Source organism: Equus quagga, chromosome 2, assembly GCF_021613505.1.
Source record: "Equus quagga isolate Etosha38 chromosome 2, UCLA_HA_Equagga_1.0, whole genome shotgun sequence".
NCBI classification, from domain to species: Eukaryota; Metazoa; Chordata; class Mammalia; order Perissodactyla; family Equidae; genus Equus; species Equus quagga.
In genome coordinates this window covers 80,951,227-80,966,822 of record NC_060268.1, presented here as the reverse complement: position 1 = coordinate 80,966,822, position 15,596 = coordinate 80,951,227, and the positions used below count along the sequence as shown (strand labels likewise).

Genomic DNA, 15,596 nt, shown 5'->3' with positions numbered 1-15,596 from the left:
ATTTTTAAAGTTTATTTAATCTTTATGTAGGCTTTGACACATAAGAATATAAATTGAGCAAAGGGAAGGTCTTTTATCTCCTTCTTTGAGGGCGTGAATTCATCCTTTTCATCATCAGGCACTCAAGAATAAAAGCCTGTGTGATATTCAAATAAGAAAAGTGAAAACAACGTTTTTAATGCCTGAAAAGGATGTAATAGACAACGTTAGAAGTTATACCTGTGTGTGTTACTTTCTGATGTTTAGAAATAGCCACATGGCAGACATGGACCCTATTGCTTTGTGTAGTAACTGGAAGCATTTTCTTATTTTTTGTGTTTTTTTATCCTCAATTCAGAACATTGGCCATCTCAAAACATTCATTCTTATAAACATCTCACTAATAATTTTAATATTGCCCAATGTGAAGTTGAACTTACTATTTATTGTAAGGTATTGTAAAAATGCTTTATACCAGTTATGTTAATTCCATATAAGGGTTATTATAACCATATAAGGGTTACTATAGGGGAGTTGAGTAAATTATAGAGTACTAAAATATTTTATCACTAAAAATTTTCTTGCCTTGAAATAAGTTTAGACTTACCAAAAGTTGTAAACACGGTACAGAGAATTTGCCCAGCTTCCTTGAATGTTATCTTACACAAGGATAGTATAATTATCAAAACCAGGAAATTAATATTGATATAACACTATTAACTAAACTACAGATATTATGTGAACTTCACCAGTTTTCTCACTAATGTCTCTTTTCTGTATCAGATGCAATCTAGGATCCCATTTTGCATTTCACTGTCGGGTCGGTCTCCTCTAATCTGTGACAGTTCCTCAGTCTTTCCTTGTCTTTCATGATCAGGACACTTTTAATGAGTACTGGTCAGTTATTTTGTAGTATGTCTCTCAATTTGTGTGTGTCTTCTGTTCTCTCATGATTCGATTTAGGTTATACATTTTTGGAAGGAATACCAAAGAAGGCATGTGCCCTTCTCATCGCATCGTATCACAAGTACATGATATCAATATACTTGGTTACTGGTGATGCCAGCGTTGTTCACTTGGTTAAGGTGGTGTCTGCTGGGTTTCTCTATTGCAAAGTTACTATTTTTCTCTTTGTAAATAGTAAATATCTTGTAGGGAGCTACTTTGATACTATGCAAATGTTCTGATTCTCATCATTCTTTTACCCACGAATTTTTGCATCCGTTGACAGTTTTTTTTTTTTAAAGACTTTAATTTTTTCCTTTTTCTCCCCAAAGCCCCCTGGTACATAGTTGTATATTCTTCGTTGTGAGTCCTTCTTGTTGTGGCATGTGGGATGCCGCCTCAGCATGGTTTGATGGGCGGTGCCATGTCCACGCCCAGGATTCGAACTGACGAAACACTGGGCCACCTGCAGCAGAGCGTGCGAACTTAACCACTCAGCCACGGGGCCAGCCCCTCCATTGACAGTTCTTGCCTCTAACAGTTATTAACTGTGGTGTTTGCCTAATGGTGGTTTTTGTATTGCTCTCATTCCTTCTACATTTTTTTTTAAAGATTTTATTTTTTTCCTTTTTCTCCGCAAAGCCCCCCAGTACATAGCTGTATCTTCTTCGTTGTGGGTCCTTCTAGTTGTGGCATGTGGGACGCTGCCTCAGCGTGGCTTGATGAGCAGTGCCATGTCCGCACCCAGGATTCGAACCAACGAAACACTGGGCTGCCTGCAGTGGAGCGCGCGAACTTAACCACTCGGCCACGGGGCCAGCCCCTCCTTCTACATTTTTTAGTGGGAATTTTCCTTTAAGCAAGACCAGTACTTTCTCTCTTATTTATTTAGTCGTTCAATTATTTATTTATATCAGTATAGACTCATGGATATTTATTTTATTCTGTAGGTTACAATCCAATACTAGCATTATTTACTTTGCTGCTGAAATTATTTCAGCTTTGGCCATTAGCAGCTCTTTCAGGTTGATTCCTGTGTCCCTTTGACATGCTTTCATTATTTTTTGAGCACTTCCTTGCTTTCTGGCACCATAGGTTTATGTAGTTTTTTTCCCCATCCCCAGTGCTGAAGTCAACCATTTCTCCAAGGAGCCCCAGTTCCTTTTATTGGAAAATTGCATTTAGATCTGGATGTTTTTTATGGAACTTGCTATAGAAAAGGAATGCACAAAAGGTCTCTTTCTTTGCACACATACATTAACAATTTTAACTCTAAAGAACTTGCATTCTATAGTACAAGTGGATTATGCTTTTATTTTTAGGTTTAATTTAAAATGTGGAATTTTGATTTTCTGAAATATTTACAAGTCGTTAGATCTTATGTCAGATTTACAAGTAAAATTTACAAGTAAAGTAACTTTACAAGTAAGATGTAATTTCTCTTATATGTAATATTTCTCAAGAAGACACAAATCCTTACACAAAGTTAAATTTGGAGAATTTGCTAATTTGGGGTGACACATTTAAAACCTTTAATTTTTAATTATTTAGACTTGTACAAGATTGAGACATCATGAAACATATTTACTGAGACACTTTGCCTGGTTCATACCATATTTAATAAACATCAACTTTGTGTAAGTACTGGGGACACAAGACTGAACACGGCATGGCTCCTATCTTCAAGTAGCTGACAAATTAAAAGCGTTTTGAGGCTCTTTGTATTTTCCCCGCTTCAGCTAAACTTACTTTTTTCTCTATGAATCCTTTTTTTTAACTGTCCATCCCTCTCATTATCATTTTTTTGTTCCTATTTCCCTTTTTCTCCAGCCCATATACCTCAACTTCCAACTTCTGCTCAGATTTCTCTTCCTCCAGGGAGCCTTTCCTTCATTGCCCAGTCTCATCTAGTTGTATCCTTTTCCAGCCCTATGAGGCTAAGGATATTTCATTCCACAGGCATCTCAAATTCAACATAAACAGAACTGAATCATCATACTCCCCTCATCCAGCCCTCTCAATCTCATCTTTCTCCAGTGTTCCCCACTTAAATGATGCTGTTGTTATCCACCTAGGGGCCCAAACCAGAAACCTGGGGGCCAACTGAGGTTCGTCCACCTGCCCTTACTCCAGATTCACTGGTCAGCAAGCAGGTCAGTTCTACCTTCTAACTAGCTCTACGTTTTGCTGCTGCTCTCTCTTCACCATCAGGCAACTGTCTTTGTTCAGGTCCTGTTTCTTCCTTATCTCAGTTACCATCTGTATTAAATGGGTCCCCTGAAAAGCAGACTCCAAAACAAGGATTTTAGTGCAGGTAGTTTATCTGAGAGGTGATCCTGGGAAGCGCTCTGAGGGAGTCGGGAAGTGAGGGGAGACAATAAAAAGTGTGCGAATAGGTAGATCACCACTGAGGACAACTGGGGCCCAATCCACTGGGACCAACCCTGAGACATGTCAGGGAACATGCCTCAGAATTGTCTTCCTGAGACATGAGGAAACTGGGGTATTTATCTACCAACTCGAGCCCTCTCCTGGGGCCAGAGTGTATCCTGAACAGAGACACACAGGAAGCCACCGGCTTGTGCAGGGACAGTCTGCAGAGATCTCTGGGGAGGGTAGGAAGCGGGGGGAGGGGGATGCTTTGATAGCAGCAGCTACACCATCAGTGCCGCCTAACCGGTTGTCCTGCCTCCAGTCTTACTCCCTCCAACCTAGCTCCAACTATGACCCTAAATGACCCTTCTAAAACGCCAAATAGATCACGCAGTTCACCTGCTTAAAATCTGTCAGTGGCTTCACATTGCTTTCAGAAAGAAATCCAAAGGGCCTGGCTTGATGTTCTAAGGCTCTGCACCATCTCACTCCCAACCACTCTTCCAGGCTCGTCTCCTACCACGTCTCAGCACTTGACTCAGACTCCAGGCTCCAGGCACACTACACTAGCTGTGGTTTCTACCTTGAGCCACATTCAAGGGGTCTTTGCACACAGTAGTCCCTCTGCCTAAAGGCTGCTCATAAATATTTAACCAACATTTATCTGAGTGTCTACTACATGCCAGTCACTGTGCTAGATACTGCGGGTCAATTAAGGAGTAAATCACAGTTCTTGTCTTCAAGGAGCTCATTCTCTAAAGGGGAGGAGACAGACATACATAAAGAAACAGTTCAACTAAGTCACTATATTAGAGAAAGGCTTTTAGAGAAAATGATGTCTAAGTGGAAACGATGGATATAAAGGGGTTTTTACCTTGCAGACAGGAGGAAATAAACTGGTGTGTGCAGAGAAACTTCTCAGATTTATGAATGGGGATGGTGAGGTGTCTGGTAGGAAGAGGTGAGAGTGAGGCTGGCCAGGTAGTCAAGGATCCCTGCCTCCCAGGGAGCTTGGGCTTTATTCTTCAGATCAAGACACAATGAGAGGGTCCCTTTTTCATCCTTCTTGGAAGTTTTCTAGATTCACTATGGAACTGCCTCCTCTACGGAGCCTTCCCTGATTCTCTTCCCTTCTTAGATACTCATATTCTGTGCTCTTCTACTGCCTTAGGAAAACCCTCTCTTGGTGGTCATCAGGCTGGCTTGTGTTTTAAGCTGTTTCTCCCCTCATGGCCTGCCAGCCCCTTTGAAGGAAGGCTGTTCTTCCTCACCTCTATATCACACTGCCTAGTACAATGCTGAGCCCTTTCCTTTTGGACACACCTGTACACTGAGCACTTTACGGAGGCCAGAGTGGGAGGACGACAGATGCTGTTCCTTGGAAGTTCTGTCCAAGCCGATGGCACATGTAAGTGCTCTGCACATGGTCTATGCCAAACTGAGTGCCAGAAGTTGCTGGACACACTGGACTTCAGGTATATTGTTTTCAAGACCTGAATAGAGCTGTGATAATTTCCTAAAATTAGTTACTTCAATTACAAATAATAGTGATTATGCTTTGCTAACATATTTTGCAACAGCTGTGCTCTAGCATTCTTAAGCTTTTTTTTTCCTCTTCCTTCTTTCCTCTTTCCTTTCTTTCCTTCCTTCTTACCACTCCCAAAAATTCTTAGATAAGGGCTTTTACATGCAAGGGGTGGTGGGGAGAGAGGTGCTCTCTTAGGTGATGCAAACACTCTTTTCATTTCTGCTTTGGCTGGATTTGTTTCCTGCCTGCCTGCTGCCTGGCTTTTTGAAGTGACCAATAGCATGTGAATGGGGAGTGGTGGGTAGTCTGAGCTGTCTTCTGTGTCCCAGGAAGGTCAGCTTCTGGAAGGGTGGGAGATGGGTTGGAGCAATGAGAGGGTGAAAACCTCTTCTGGAACAGTCTATTCTCATGGCTCTTTTTCTCCTTCTAGGGTGAAGGGCAGGTGGGAATGAGGGAGCCGTTGCTCAGTGTCCCCCCACCTTGGACCCTAGGCTTTGAAGGAAAAGTATCAAACTCTTCTATTTTCCTGAAACAGAGAAGCCAAATCCAACTGGCTTTGCAGCTTCTGGCAGGTTAAGAGGCATGCATTTCCAGATGACTTACTGATTTACACCAAATTTTAACGTTTTAAGGACCTCCTTGCAGTCCCTGGCGCTGGCTTCTCTGAATACTGATATGGGGCTCTGAGCAGGACTCTAGGTTTATTTTCCAGCGTCTGGTGTTTATGCGCCGCTTTTGTGTTGGGTTCTCCCCAGGACATTGCCTCCTCCTTGAAGGAGGAAGCCTGTGAGCCTCCAGCTTCCTTTGTAACTTCCCAGTTCTTCTGCCCACAGCCTCTGCGCATCTGCTCACTGACCCCAATCACTTTGTTTTAAAGTGCTGTGAGACTGAATTTCTCATCCTCAAATGAAAATAACCCTTGGCTTTGTGTCCACTGCATAAGCACCTCTGGGCACAGATGTTGGCAGTGGGGCCCTAGAAACTCTCCAGGGGTGAGCAGCCTTCAGGATGCAAGGACCAACAATGGCTCACCTCCTAATCACGTCCCTCGACAAAACTACTAACCTCACAAAACAGAATGGCTTCCTAAGCACATCCCCTTTGCCACCTCTCTCAGAAAATGCAGCGTCCAGAGTGGCGAGGAGTTCAAATCCTCGGTGCCCTCCTCTTCAGCTTTGTGACCTCAAAAGGTCACGTTAGCCCCCATCTTCCCTTTATTCTTCTGTAAAATGGGAACAGAAACTGAATCTTCTTCGTGGGGATGTTGAAAGGAATACATGAGCCATTATGCAAAATGTTCAGCACATAGTTTGGCGCTCAGGGCATACCAGCTGTGCCTATTAGTAGTTAGCTATCACTGATAGTAAAGACTAGGAGGTGGCGTCTCTCCTGGGACGTAGGCAGATTGGCTGGCCAGCCTGAAGGGGTTAGCCCGCCTTCCAGGCTCCTTCAGGTCCTGCCTCTCGGGGCCCGGGTCCCATTGTGCTTGCTCGGTGAGGGTGAGCTGGCGGCCGCCCAGGCGCGAGCACAGGTGCGGCCCTGACCACAACGAGGGCGTGGGCGCGGGCGTGCCGAGCCGAGGTCTGGGGAAGCCAAGTGTGCCCCGAGGGCGGGGGTCTGGAGTGGCCCCAGGAGCCCGGCAGGGGGTGTCTGGACCGTCTCGGAGGACGCCGATCGGCACAGGCCTCCCGGCGACCGCAGGACCCGCGCCCAGAGCCCGGCCCCGCCCCGGCGCCCCGCCGCCCCGGGTTGGCTGGAGCCGGCCGGCGGCCACGCGCGGCGATCTGCCACGCGCGCGTCACTGGAGCCGCGCCCGGCCCCTGCCCCCCGCGGGCCGGTCGGGGAGGCAGCGGCGGGGGAGGCGGAGGCGGCAGGGCGCGACGCCGCCGGGCCGCCCCGCCCTGGGAGGCGCCCAGGCCCTCATCAAGTGACCAGTATCCCTTCCAGGAGAACACGGTCCTTCAGAGGGAAGCGAGCTCAGCCCGTAGCCCCGGCGCCAAACCGCCGTCATCTCCTTCCTGTGCCGGGTGATCCGTCTCCTCACCCACCCGGAAAAACATAGTCCGCCCCTCACGTCCTTGTGGAGTACCCCTCGCTTCCAAACAGTGTGACACTATTTGCCCACACCCTTGTCTTTCCCCTTCCAAGTACTCTACGGCTCACCAAGATGATAAATCAGCTCTGAACAGAAACCTCACGGGAGAAGGGAGAGAAGCAGCCCCAGAGAAGGGAGGGAAAGGCGAGGCTGGCGGAGGAACACTGAACGCCGTCCGCGTAGTGCGCACGCGCAGCGACAGGAACGAGTTCCGGTCTGGCCGGGGCCTGTCTCCTAAAAATAGCCCCGGTGTGGGGATCCGTGCGCGGATGTCCCGGCGAGTCCCGGGCTGAAGGAGGCGGCTCCGGTCGGCGCGGAGCGCTGGTAGCGGGCCGGGGCTGCAGCGTGTGCGCGCCCGCTAGCTGCGCCGGAGACACGGTGAGGGCCGCGGCCGGCGGGGCTCCGTCTGCGGGGCCGGCAGTGCCAGAGGGGGCGGTGTCGCAGCGAGGGGGCCGGGTGGGGGCGGGGGGGCGCTGGGGCGGGGGGGCGGCCCGGCCGAGCAGCGGCGCCCGCAGGGCGCCGGGGACGCCGGGACCAGGCGGCATCCGGCTGGCAGGGGGCCGAGGTCGCGGGCGCGTGGCGGCGGGGCGCGGGGAGGCGGCGAGGGGTGGTCGCGTCGGGGTCGGCGCCGAGGGGCGCGGCGCCCGTGGAGGTGGGGGCGGGGTGCCCCGAGGGCGGGCCCGGGGCTGATGGGCGCCGCGGGCCGGCGGGGGAGGCTCGGCAGCGCGGGCTGGGCGCGAGGAGCCTCCCCGGGCGCCACCGCGTTTGGGGCTGGGGGACGGTGGTGGACGTCGCCTCCTTGAAAGTTGAAGGAGTTCCCTGGGGGCTGGAGCCTCTCCTGGGCGGCACGCCCGAGGGCCCTTTCCCTCGTCCTGCCCTCCGAGGCCGGAGTCTCCCCGGAGGGATTGATCCCTAGTGCTGGGGGCATTCTGCGCTGTTGTTGGACTTGAAGAACTTCCCCCACTTCTCCTTTGAGAGGTTGGTCTAACGGGGCGGAACGTTTCGGTCCGAACTCCCCGTGTGTGTGTGTGTGTGTGTGTGTGTGTGTGTGTCAGTGTCAGTGGCCAGGGCGGTATTTGGGGCCGGCCAGGGAGGTGGCGGGGCCGGGGGCACCTGCGGGTGCGGACGCCTGAGCGTGCAGGACGATAGCGCGGGGACGGAGGGGTGCGCTGGGCACCCCTCGCTGCCCCCGGACTTGCGAGTAGATCGCGGCTCGCAGGGAAGGTTTCGTGTGTTAGAAACTTTGCTTTTTAGTGCGATAGCATCAGTCTTTGAACGGCGAGGGTTGAATTAGCAGGTGAGGTAGTGCAAACAAGTTTGGAAAAGGTGAGCGTTCTTGAATTAGAAAAACAAAAAATTTTTTCTCCGTGGAAGTGTAACCGTAAAAATGTTTCTCAGACCTGCACTGTGAAGCGAGCCTTCTGTCAGGGTCCAGTAAGGAACCATGAGTGTAGATTGCAGAATAGTAGCATAGTGTTAACCTGCATTTTAGTTTACAAGATTGGAGTTCCAAAAATGTGCAATTGGAAAGGCCTGCTGTGATGAGTTAACAATAGTATGTATATTTTTAAACAAATACTGTCTAAAGTTTTTCAAGTTGTTTTTAGCACAGCAGGTTTCCCTTGTGTCGTCTCTTACTGTGTAAGAGAAGGTTCTCTGAAGCTGTAATTAGGTGTACATTACACGAGTACTTTCCCTTTAAGAATCCAGCTGTGTTGTTTTGGCAACTGCCAAGTACTCCAGTTGTCAGTTTTAAAATCTGTTACCTCGGCAGTACTTGAACAGTCTGTGGAAAAGGTAAACAAAATAGGTTTAAAGTTTTTTTTGAAAACACAAAAATGGTATTTATTTTAATATGAATTTAGAAAGTGAGGATAAAGTAACTATATTGTGTTATTATGGCTTTCATGAGTACATTTTTGGGTTCTGTTGGGGGATTATATTTTTGGAGGGCTCAGTCTTGACTCTTAATTCTTTTCCTGTGAATGGCAACTTTTGTTTAGGAGAAAAGTCAAAAGTGTTTTCACTAAAGCAGATGCCAGCTTTAGTTAGACTTTATGTCAAATGTAATGAACACACGTTATGTGTTATATAAAATATTAAGATTAGTTTGTTCTGTATAATGATGCACGAATTGCTTCTGGAATCCCTTTTAATTCTCAGTGAGTACTGTTGTAAAAAGATCTGTCAGTAGCCATGCTGTGGTGGTGGCTCTCGTAGACGAACTAGGACTTACAACTAGAATATACAACTATGAACTGGGGCTTTGGAGAGGGAGGAAAAAAGTTGTGATAATGGTGTTATAATGAAAATACTGTAACGAGCTAAAACTGATGATTTGAATACTTTGTAGACTTAGTCTTTAGGTTAACAGGTCTGTTGGAAGAGTGCTTCCAGTAGAAACTTATTTACTAAAGCAGTCAGTGATTGTGAAGTAATAGTGACCTCTCTAAACACAATTATTTGCTTATTTATATCACACTATTGTTATATATAAAACTATGGGTTTATTTATTTTGGCACAAAGATGATAAAATTATATTTAACTCCTTAAATTACTTCTCTGCAAAAGTTTTTTTTTTAATTGTTGAGGGGAATGAGTGAGTGAGGGATACGGGGTGTTCAGTGGAAGAAAGATAGCTCATTGGGGCTCAGAAATAATAATTGTAATGTCACCATGTTGAATTATGGTTTGAGAATAGTCTTCTTCCATATTCTTAGAGTTTTTATGTTTCCTTAATGGGTATGTGTGAAAAGGTTTGTTTTTTGTAAATGCAATTGGGAATAAGCTTTTAAAAATAGTGAGTTGTTTCAAGTGGTGATGTTTTATTTTTCAAAGCAGTTGCATTATAGCTTTTCCATTTAGAGTGCAGTGCAGGTTAATATTAATTTTATTAATATTCAGGCAGTAGCAACACCACTCATTGTTTGGTTATCGAGAGAGATATCAAAGTGTATTCTGAGGGTGGTTAAATAATTATGAAAATGTTTGTTAGAAGATGATTTTGACGTCTGAAATATTTCAATTAAATCTTTTTAGTAGATTTGTGTTCTGATTTAGGAGGAGGAAGCCATAAGCGAATTGGTTATTGGGAAGTAGCATGTTGGTCAGTCAGGTTTTGGAAAGCCACCTTTCTTTCTCCCTTTGCTGCTTTTAGTCTAGCAAGAGGAATTTAGTGTAACATACAATGATGATGGTCTTGGATTTTCTGCGGGCATTTCTAATTTCATATATTCTGTCTTGTAATCAGACCATATCCCCGTTTTTTGTTTTGGAGGATATACTCATGGTGCATGTGAATGTGACGAAGTCTGGCTGAAATTTTCTTTTGTCAGTGATCGGGCAATGAAAATACTGCTTTGTGGATTAAAAATGTTCAATATTGCTTTTTTCTAGATTAGAAAGAAAATTTGTGAATGTTTTTAGTAAGTGAGTGAGTGCCCTCTCAATTTTAAGAAGAGAAGTGTAAATATGGAAGATCAAATCAGTCTTCCAGTTGGATAATCTCCTGCAAAAGAGCACTTTAATATGTTGTACTGATTTGCAAGTTGTCACAAAGGAAGGCTGCTTCACTTTGTCATCAGATCTTGGTTCAGATCCCAGCTCTACCTCTGACAAAATTATGAGACGGCTTCCGTAAAATGGGAAGGAATTACGCTACCTGTCCTGTGGAATTGTTAGAATTAAATGAAATAATGGGTGTGAAAGTTCCTAGCACACTGCCTGAAGCTTAGTGTGCAAAAACCCATATTGTCTGATCTCCCTTTATCCCTTCCTCTGTACTTCCTTTCCTTCCTATGAAGATTATGTAGGTACTCTGCCCAGTACCTGTGGTCAAAAGGACTTCATATAATGTATAAATACAGGAGAATGTTCGTATATTTGTTTGGGATAAAATATCCTGGCATCTTGAATTCATTGTCAGATTATACATAAAATGTTTAGTTGGCTGTTCTATATTAGGTGTTTTTTTTTCCATCTTCTATCCCAAGACCCTCCAGTACATAGTTGTATATTCTAGTTGTATGTCCTTCTGGTTCTGCTATGTGGGATGCCAGCTCAGCATGGCTTGAAGAGCGGTGCTAGGTCCATGCCCAGGATCCAAACCAGTGAAACCCTGGGCCACTGATTCGGAGCGTGTGAACTTAACTATTCAGCCACAGAGCTCGCCCCTCCCTTAGGTTTTGGATCTGCAATCATTGCTTGATTCTAACTCCATAATTTCCCCCAATATTAAAAAAATTCAAAGGTAAATATAAGTATTTTCCCTACTCTTCAGTGAAATAATGTGTTTTGGGAATTGTCTGTAGGAGTTGTCTTCAAGATACGGTATTTAAAACTTGAAATTAGAAAAATATTTTTATAGCCTATCTGAAATAGGTGTATTTTAAAAATAGCTTTTCTTTAGTAGATAATCTATAATTTTTTAATAATTCATTGTTACGTGCTCTGTGGAACTAAATGATTTTATCTGTGTATGCTTTGTATAGTCTATAATAAATGGACCCTGTGTCCAGTTTATTATACTTAAGAGTATAAACTCATTTGTTCATTAATAAGTCTCATGCATAGCACGGGATGTGTGTTGGCATATATTTAATAAATACTATCTTTTTTATATATCTATTTACTGATTTTAATAATTATTTGTGTTTACTGAATTTAATTTATATTTAGTGAACTTAATATTTTATTCAATATAGAATTGTTTTAGTAATCACTTGAGATGAGATCATAAGCGTATGAATTTAAAAAATTAGCTGGTCTGTGAAGTGGTATACCAAATGTTTGAACATTGGTGTATGACAACAGATAATTTCCTTCTTCATCAATTTAATACTGAAAGCCAGAGAATCATTATATGGGTGGAAAATAGACACTAGTAGATCAGATTTCTAATAAATATCAACCATGGCACATCTTTTTATGATTGTCTTGAATGAGTAGTAATTTTCTTTTCTTCCTTATACAAAAATATAAACTTTTATCTATGAACTTAAAAAAAAGTTCAACCATCAATGAAGTTTTTGTTAAGAAATATTTTGGTAGTAGGTGGTAAATTTATACTGCATGAGCTGGACCTTTTTACCAGGTTATTTTTGTTTCCAGTAGCATACACATGCAGGTTGACTTAGATTAGTTTGAGGTATGATTTGTGACCCTTGGAACAAAAAAATACTCTTCCTTTAACCTGGTAAGATAATTTATAACTTTTGGCTTATTAAGACAAGGTGCTCTTGGGGCCGGCCCCATGGTGTAGTCGTTAAGTCCACATGCCCTGCTTTGGCGGCCCTGGGTTTGCAGGTTCAGGTCCTGGGCCTGGACCTAGCACTGCTCATCAGGCCATGCTGTGGTGGCATCCCGCATAAAGTAGAGGAAGATTGGCACAGATGTTAGCTCAGTGACAATCTTCTTCACAAAAACAAACAGAAAAAACAAGGTGCTGTTGCATTGGCTAATACTGTTTACCTGTCTCACCTCTTATCCCCACCCCTAGCAATCTGTCTTTTACATAAAGACTTGAATTATATTTCTGAAATTCAGATCTAAATGTCAATCTTAAGAAAAGCTATGAAGGCCTATAAAATTAGTAGAGAGGCAGTAATTTAAGGGATAAGAGATTGACCTCTAAAATCAGACTGCTTAAGTTAGAATACTCACTTTAGCACTTTGTGTTCTTTGGCAAGTTCTCCATTTTCTTGAGGCTCAATGTATAAAATAGTAATTATAATGATACAGAGTTGTTGAGAGGATTAAATGAGATGTATGTTATAAAGCCTTTACCAGAGTGCTTGGTACCTAAAATGCAATAATTTTTTTCTCCTGCTATTACTGTCATTCCTACTACTGCTATTGCCATTATTAGTCATGGTTCACTTACTAATACAGTTTTATCCTATCTTTCCAGGCTCATTGTCAGCTGCTATACTTTAGTTTCTATGACCCACTTAAGGCCAGCTGTTTGCTCTTCCCTGAAAAGGACATTTATTTTCATGATGATGTCTCCCACTTTTTTTTCTAGCCCAGAATTTTCCTGAGCTTGATATCCACTTGGAAATCTAGTTGGAATCTTAAATACAATATTAGCCATATGACTAAAATATAGTTATTTATTCCTCTCCCTCAACCTTCTCCCTCCCTCCTACCCCAAACTCTGGGGTCTCTGCTGGCTTTCCCCATCTAAGTAAATGGCAGTATTCAAGCCAAAAAACTTCAGATATCATTCTGGATTCTTTTCTTTTCTCTCAAATCCATTCCATCCCCACCCCCTGTTCCATGCTCAGAATTTATCTTGAGCTACTCCACTGCTCTCAGTCTTCACTGCCACCTCTTTATTTCAGGGTATCATTATCTCTTGCATGAATTACTGCAATAGCCTCCCAGCTTAGCTTCTTGTTTCTTTTCTTGCTCCTCACAAGTTCTTTCTTCACACGACAACCCTAGGGATCATTTTAAGAGCGTAAATCATGTCATTTCTCTGCTTAAAAATTTCCTAATGACTTTACTCTTGAAATAAAGCTTGTACTCCTTTCTATGGTCCTAATGGCCCTGAATGTTCTTTCTCCTCCTCATTGTTCTCCTTTCATTGGATGCCAGCCTGACAGGCCTCTCAGTGTTCTTTAAACTCTCTGTCTTTCCCTATTTTAAGGTCTTCTGCACTTTTTGAATTACCTGCTTGAGATGCTCTTCTTAAAGCTGGCATGACCAAACCTTTTGAAACTTGGCCCAAATTTCACTTCCTCACTCAGAGCATCCTGTTTAATGTTGCACTCCATTAGGTGCTCTCTTATACATCTTGTTTTCACACGTCTTGTTTATTTCCTTCAAGACACTTATTATAATTTGTACATATCTTGTTTTTTTAGTTATTGCTTATTTATAGTCTTTCTCTGTTGCCTGAATGTAAAGTCCATGAAGGCAGAAGTCTTGTCTCTTGCTGATAGCTGTATCTCTAGGCCTTAGCACACTGCCTGGCACTTGGAAGACAGTAAATGCTTGAATGAATGCTTCTGTATCCTTGTTCATGTTTTTACCAGGGATTGGAATCCTCCCTCATATACCTGTTGAACTAGTTTTCTTTTAAGCTGTAGCTTGTATGTCATCTGAGATACCAATTTTAATGTCTCTAGACAAAGCTTTTCCTCCTTGTTCTTCATATATACACTATTTGTAGAGGAAGTCCCATTTTAGAATATTTAGAGTATTGTAATTGATGTCATTCTCTGCTGCTAGGCTCAGTTCCTACGTCAAAGACTGTCTTGCTCTTTTTGTATATTCACTGCCCGCCAGTTTATCATTGTGCATAGTGAATGCTCAGTTAACATTGAATTGAGTAGAAGTTGTCCTAAGCAACTAAAATGACCAACCACACAAATGAGTTTTCCCAAATCAGATTTTAAAAATTGTAGATACTTTCCAGACTATAAAATACTACATTATGCATTTTCTGTTTTCAGTACATGTTAACATATTGTCATCAGCATTCTGGGTCAGGGCAGGAATCCCAGAGCTGTTGAGCACAAGTGGCATTTCCTGTGATTCCATTTTGCCTTCTCACTGGGCATTGAGTAGACATCTTGTCTGAGGGCTATATTTCCAGTTTGAAATGTGTATCCCTGTAAAAACTGTGTTAGAAATTGTAATTAGTTACTGGTTGCTCCTTACTAACCAACATCTCCATTCCCTTCGTTCAGCTTATCCAGCTAATTTTACATTATTTCAGAAAGGCTAACAGGAGGGTACTCTATACAATTTAACACAGTATACATGAAATACAATACTAATTCAACTGCATTGCTAACGAAGATTTAGCAGAGAACTTTTGTGGCCATCATTAAGGAACCAACCACTATTTGTAATAATGAAAAGTCACTCCACATTCTAAACAGCTGACTTACAAATGGGCATATCCCATTTTGGAACACTTGCAAGTTGGGGACTACTTTAGCAAAATGTTTATTTTGATACTGAAAATCTTTCTCTTAATGGTGTTAAACTTAATTTGACATGGATTATGAAGGGAAAAGGAAAGAAGAATCTGGGAGTTAAGATTTTGTTATTCAGAAATGGCTCACTTTCCCCAAAGCAAAAAGTTTTAGTATTGGTAGAAGTTTTTTATTTAAGTTTTTGTTTTGGAAAAACTTAGAAGTTGCAAGACTAGTACAATAAACTCCCATATACCTGTCACCTAGATTCACCAATTGTTAACATTTGGCACATTGGCTTTATCATTCGTTGTATTTGCAGAGTGGCCCCAAAGTCCGGCAACAGATATTATTATTTTATGTTCTTTACACTTTGAAGCTCCTTGATTACATCTTCTGGAGTATGCCAGAGGTGCAAATTTATTTGGTTAAAGTCAAAGGCATATCATCTAAGGCAAAGCATCACAGATGCATACATGGAATAGATGGAAGTGCTGCGTTAGTGCACAGTGTACTTTGCTAACAAGGAAACTACGTATTAAACATATAATGTCATTGAACATATCACGTATTGTAATGAAATAGCAGGAATCCACTCTGTAGATCTCCTTTTTCCTACTCTCCTTCTTCCTCTTTTTTTCCCTCTTCTCCTTTTTCTTCCTCTTCCTATTAGAATTATTTTTATTATTGAACCACTTTTTTCTTTTAAAGATTGGCACCTGAGCTAACAACTGTTGCCAATCTTTTTTT

The 15,596-nt window shown here is 43.1% G+C and overlaps 1 protein-coding gene across 7 annotated transcripts in view; it reads left to right on the top strand.

The window, feature by feature from the left end:
* Positions 1-7,091: 7,091 nt before the first annotated feature.
* MEF2A (myocyte enhancer factor 2A) overlaps positions 7,092-15,596 on the top strand; it is a 167,046-nt gene continuing 158,541 nt past the window's right edge. For 2 of the 7 annotated variants that reach the window (XM_046653022.1, XM_046653023.1), the window contains exon 1: positions 7,098-7,298. The gene's annotated coding sequence lies outside the window, so the exon portion shown is untranslated. Of the gene's footprint in view, positions 7,299-7,775; positions 7,899-15,596 lie in introns of those variants that run through there. The other 5 variants (XM_046653016.1, XM_046653019.1, XM_046653018.1 and 2 more) reach the window with 5 other exon arrangements.